The sequence below is a fragment of the Anabrus simplex genome, chromosome 4 (genome assembly GCF_040414725.1).
Source record: "Anabrus simplex isolate iqAnaSimp1 chromosome 4, ASM4041472v1, whole genome shotgun sequence".
Classification (NCBI taxonomy): Eukaryota; Metazoa; Arthropoda; class Insecta; order Orthoptera; family Tettigoniidae; genus Anabrus; species Anabrus simplex.
The window spans coordinates 239235691-239242267 of NC_090268.1; positions in this window are offsets into that span (position 1 = coordinate 239235691).

Below are 6577 nucleotides of genomic sequence, written 5' to 3' on the forward strand. Positions count from 1 at the left end.
CTCTAGCCTACCTATGACTATGAGTAATGCTCATGACCATTGAAAATTATCTATTTTATATTGAGAATAACTGCTCAGTATTCTCAGTTCGTATGTCCCATCATTGCACAAGATTTCAATCATCGAATCGCCAAGACCACTTCTGTACGTGGACAGTAAATAAGTGAACCATCTGACGCAATAACTTAACTAAAAAGACGTTGAAAAAGAAAACCATGAATACAGTGAAATTTCCAAACTTTGAAATCACTGCTATGAGCTTGCATCTGGAAGGGAGATAGTGGGTTGGAACCCTACTGTCGGCAGCCCTGAAAATGGTTTTCCGTGGCTTCCCATTTTCACACCAGTTGCCTCTGTAGATCAGTGGTGGAGTGTCGGTCTTCGGATCCCAAGATAGCGAGTTCAAACCAGGCAGAGATAGTCGGATTTTTGAAGGGCGGAAAAAAGTTCATTCGACACTCCATGTCGTACGATGTCAGCATGTGATCTCTGGTGGCACATTTGGTGTTTACCCTACAACATTCATTAAATCTCAGCCATAGATGCCCAAGAGAGTTTCGGTTTACTCGGTCTGTCATCTAGTAGGCCTAGAGTAAAACGGAATGTCGAATTTGACGACCAGACAGTCAGATGGCGTCAAATTGAAATGTCTGCACGCGGTAGCTGAGGCCACACGATTTATTATTATTATTATTATTATTATTATTATTATTATTATTATTATTATTATTATTATTATTATTACCAGGCTGTACGTTAATTAAGGCCACGGCCGCTTCCTCCTACTCCTAGGTCTTTCCTATCCCATCATCGCCATAAGACCTATCTGTGTCGGTGTGACGTAAAACAAATTGTAAAAAAAAAAAAAAAAAAAAAAAAAAAAAAAAAATTGCTACCTGGGCGACAGCACCAAATGCAGGTCTTTGATGATTGTGTGAACAGATATTTTTCATCTAACTCTATATACTTATTTTATGGAGTTGTCAGTGTGGAGGGAAAGCTTTGTAACATCAAAACTTGATGGGAAGAAGTGGCTGCAGTAGAAACCTGAATCCGAAAGCTGGATGACGCATAGGAAAGCAATTCATAGAATGAAAAACAGATGGCAGTAGCGAGCATTGAATGCTGTTGCTGCTATCGTATCAGTTTACACTACACAGATGTAATAGGAACGGTGACTCTAATATGCCGTGAATCGGATCACTGTATCGATTCAGTAAGGTGAACAGAATCAAATGAATCCATTCAGTAAAATGAATTGAATATCCCATCATTTGCGTCCCACGAACTACTTCTAAGATTTTCAGAGACGTCGAGGTGCCGGAATTTAGTCCCGCAGGAGTTCTTTTACGTGCCAGTAAATCTACTGACACGAGGCTGACGTATTTCAGCACCTTCAAATACCACCGGACTGAGCCAGGATCGAACCTGCCAAGTTGGGTTCAGAAGGCCAGCGCCTCAACCGTCTTAGCCACTCAGCCCGGCGCATTTGGCTTGTTCTCCCTCTCTGATTTTTAAGTCTTTGATGTTTGATGATGTTTCTTTGAACTTCCGAGAGAGGCAAAACTGGAGTCAGAAACATAATACACGCCTTTTGTTCTATTACAATATTTACAACAGATTGATATGATCTTATGCTGTAGAATCGGGCAGAATCTGTAATTCTTTAATTCTACTTTACTTGGTAAGTTTGTGACTCCATGTTTGCTTTATCTTGGTAACGATTTGTGTTTTTCTTTACCCTGCCTTCACGGTAATATATCTCATACTTTGGCTTCAGTTTGGTTTTGTATTACGCCTTAAAGGTATATTTTCATTTCATTTCGCCCTTGCGTGGCTTTTGCCTATTTTTGACGTCTCGCTACATTATGTGTGTGTTTCTTATTTTGGTTCCCCCTTATTAATGTGTTTAGGTAATGGTTTTGTACGTGTCTAGTCTGTAAGGCTCTGTCGGCATGGTAATTTGGGACAATCTGCGACATAATTCCTGGTATTATTAAATTGAGTGACTTTTGCATTTCGGTGCATTTCTAGATGGCACTTTGAATATGTGAGATGCCTGATTTTGTGTAAGTTATATGTCATGCGATTGAGTGGAATAGATCGTGTTTTGGTACATAATGGAGAAGATTTAATTACCTTTAATCTTTTTCTTTTACTCTGTGTACCGGCTGGTACACCTCTACGCCGCACATTTGAATTTTCCGCCGTAAAGTACTCCTCTAGAGGAGAAACTCTGAACTTTAACAACTGTATCAACTCATAAGTTTTCTCAGAAGATGTCACTACCGTAAATTTTGTGATTACGAAGTTGTCAGTACAGTGTGGAGTTCAACATGTTTTGTTTTCTATTGATCAAGAAGTGTGGACATTCTCTGATAGATGTCTCTACAAAAACTATGACCATGCACCCTGGTGCGAAGTGGAAGAACTTTATTTGAGGAAATTTTGTATTCATAAGTTTGTTCTTTACTAAATTTCGTTCTTTCATTTGTGGGTTGGCAATATAAATCTTTTCTTTCCGCCAGTTTTGAACTTAGCCAATCCAGAATTTCTGTAATTAATTTTTGACCAATCGTGTCTTTCTTCTTCGATTTGGATGTGTAACTGTAAGCTACCCAATAAACGACTGTGGGTGTGTCATAATTATTCTTGAAAGGTCTCGAATCTTCCCCGAGAGTATAAAAACTGCTGATTTTCCTGGCTCTCCGCCACTCGAACAACATCTAGCCTAATATATGGAAGTGTAGCAGGGGGCGGGTAGCGCCTCTTCCTTCGGGCAGCAGCTCTTCACAAAGGTAATGGGCGTTTAACATCTTTATTTTCTTGCTAGCTCAGCAGTTTAACCCCCGGGGAAGGTCCGAAACCTTTCTGATGTAACCTATCTGTCCAAAAATGTAACTTTTGCCGTTTTGATGTAAAATTTTCATATAACTTTAACTGTAAATCGGGGATAGAGAGTGCTTTACCCCCTCGAGCTCCCCTTCATTTTGAATTTGAGGTGACTACGTTTTCGTAACCGTTCTTCTACTCTTCCTTAATAAATTTATTCTGTATACGAGTCACCTGCATAGTTTGGGAATAGCCCCTGCTTCATCGGCCTAGTGCCTCTTAGGTTTTAAAAGATTTCATGTAGGAGTGCAAGTACACGCCTCCATTCTACTTGGTGTTGCGGGCCATTAACTTAACCTATTATTTTTCTACTAAGGCCCATTAGGTTGGGTACAAGATACCCCTGTTTCTTTGTAAGTGTGTCTTGAGGGCAGTTAATAGAAAAGTCCGTTGTGGCCTTTGATAGGCTTGAAAAATTGAGAGCGGGTCAGCTCTTTCTTGTATTTGGATATGTGCCTCTAGAAGGCCTGACAGTGCTAGGTGGGAGCAAGTACTCCAGGTTATTAGGGGTTTTCTGCCCTTTGATTAATATGTGGTTGTGAGCTGAGAGCTCAGAAATTGTAAAAGGTGGGGCTTGTGGCCCAGATTGTTAAAATATCTCTAAATCTTGGCTTTCCTGGTATTGTACCTGATTTGACTTGTTGTTACTTGTTAAAATCTGAAGTTTTATGTGAAAATTGTTTTGCTATTTTTGAAAATATAACCTTTAATGCAATTTTAATCAATATCTCAGCTTTGTAGTTAGACCCATTCCAGCCCGCACCTTCTTAACCCATCACTGGTACTAAAGCACGTAAATTGTATGATCCCAAGAAGATCGCTAGGAAGGTCATATGTTGATAACCTTCACACACAATCATTTGTGAGTACGTTCCAAGAGCATTTATGTTCAGTCAATATTTCTTCCTGTTACGAATTTATTGATTTACCTTTCATTAGGACCATTTGATTTTAATAAACGCATGTTTTAAGTCTTATCTCTTTCTTTCCTTTGCCAGTATTAAGGTTGGTTTCTGAGTGTATATTACATAGGACAGATCGGGTCCAACTTCGAACAGTTTCTTGTTTGCTCCGATCGACAATTTATCGGACCTGAAAACGTTTCCACTACATTGCTCCACTGCTTGCTAGACTCTGCTGTTTTGAAATTGTTCGCATTACACACTCGCGATCGCTCCTGTTGCGTTGCTCTGCGTATTTTCTCTGCTATTTCTTAATGTTTGTCTGGGTGACTATAAGGTGTAGAGGGGAGTGTGGCATATTCCAAGCGACTGTTGAGCAGCCGGAAGGCCTGCGGATTACGAGGTGTCCTGTGGTCAGCACGACGAATCCTCTCGTCCGTTATTCTTGGCCTTCTAGACCGGGGCCACTATCTCACCATCAGATGGCTCATCATTTGTAGTCACGTGGAATGAGTACATCTCAAACCAGCCCTCAATCGGTGACCTAGCTGGAAATCGAACCCGGGGCCTCCGGGTAAGACGCAGGCACGCTACCTCTACACCGTGTGGCCGGCTACGTGATTGACATAAGATAAAGGATTGAAAGGATGTCGTATCATTCGAACGATCTATAGTAACATGGCAACAACTATAATAGCGTTCAGAATCGTTTGCAGGATGTGCTTAGAGTGTATTATTATCATACGGAATGCTAGCAGAGAAATATCGATCTCACGACGACGTCACTCGTTTGTTGGTCTACGGAACAAAATATTTGTAGGGGAAATTGATTCACCTGGTGCGTAGTAAAAGCCGATAAAACGCGGTTGTCGGAGGACATACTTTATCCCTGCGTATCGGGACCTGTCCAGGGGCGAATGATAGGGCGCCTCCGAAGACAAAAAAGTAGTAAGTGGGGCCTAAAACCAATAACATTATAATGATGCACAAATTACGCCACCAGAAGTACAAATAACCGCCCTTCCCCTTCAGTGCTTACCTGGCTCTGGACCACCGTGACGCATTAAAATCACTGTAGTCATGAAGTGTAAACCATTATGGAAATTTAAAGCTTGGGCGTCTGGCACTTTCGCTCCGTTTTATTAAGAACAACATTCATCTAGTTCCCTATCTTTTCCTCCTCCTGTGAGTGGGGGCGATAGAAAAACAATTACTGCATCCCTTACCTGTCGTAAGAGGCGACTGACTCTTAACTTAGGATCGTGGGTTGGCGACCATGGGACCCTTAACCGAGTCCTGGTATTGCTTCCACTTACTTGTGTCATGCTCCTCAATTTCGTCTATGTTATTCGGCCCCTCTTGGTCAACTTCTGTTCTTTTACGACCCCGACGGTATTAGGTATCGAAGCTTCATTTTCATGCCATTTGTGGTCCTTGTCTTCCTTTAACCGATACCCTCATTTTTCGAAATGTCGTACCCTTTTCATTCTTCTCTCTGATTATTGTTAATAGAGGATGGTTTCCCAGTTGTTCTTCCTCTTAAAACAATAAACACCGCCACTAATGTATCCTAAATAGCTTGTTTCTTTGTCACCCCACTTCACTTTTAAAATTGTGTTCATTAAATTATAGTAAGTTTTTTTTCTTCCTTCACCCACCCTCAAACTGTTCCTTTCGAGATGCCTCATTCGCATTACAACCTTGCCTTTGACTCTTCGGTATTCAGACTATAAATTATATCTCGACATGTGCATTGAACTCAAAGACAAACTATGTACTACTGAACTGTACACTTTGTGGACAATAGAGGAAGGGCAGGGGGTCGAGTAAGTGCATAGTTGGCTGAAAGGACATCACTGTTTGCCATGGCGAGAATTCTTAGAAAAGTAAAGGTTGTAAATAGTTCAGGCAATAGTTTATTTCCAGCTGCTTCTGCCAAATTCCAAGAATGCAGTTCTACAGTTCCCAAGTCTTAAGTAGACTCTAATTTTGCTGTGTGTTTTCCTCGCGGTCAGAAATTTGCACTGACGACAGAAATGTTCAGCTACGGCGTAGTGAAATGACCGAAGTGCGAAAGAAAACGAAAACACTTAATAAACCTCTACAATAAGAATTTCACTATTATTATTTATTTTTTTATGGGTTGGGAGGACGAGTATTCTTCACAGCGTTATATCCGAATCCTTTATATATAAGATCGCGTTATACTGAACGTCTACTGTATGCATGTATTTGTAATCTCGTTCAAACACGCTGTGTGTCTAATTGGCGAATTATTGTTAGTTTGCAATAGACTCGGAAATGGAACAGCAAATAAACATAAAATACGTTAAATTTAGGGAAGACAACTACTGAAAATTTGACGCGACACATTTCCTTTCACTCGTACAAATGGTAGCGACGAATGATCTTACGACTGTACTAATAGCAGTTTTCTGGAAGTACCTCCAAAACTGGCAGATAGGCTACTGAGAGGAGGTAATTCATTTGAAAGAAACAAGGACCTTAAGTCGGTTCTTAAACTTTTAAGGAAGATTCTTACTAGTTTGTGCTATTTTTGTTGAAATAAAAAACTGTATGATATTTTCTAAGTTTCCTCTTTATGTGGTAATATATGCAAAAGACTGAATATTGTTGGCTCTATCTACGTAAACTTTGATTCTTGCACAATAGTTCAACTGTCTAAACATATAAAGGGAATATAAATGAAAAATGGAGTTCGCCTTCCTCGCTGACGTGGATCTGATATGCTTTTCTCGGAAGTACATCTGAGTAATAGACGC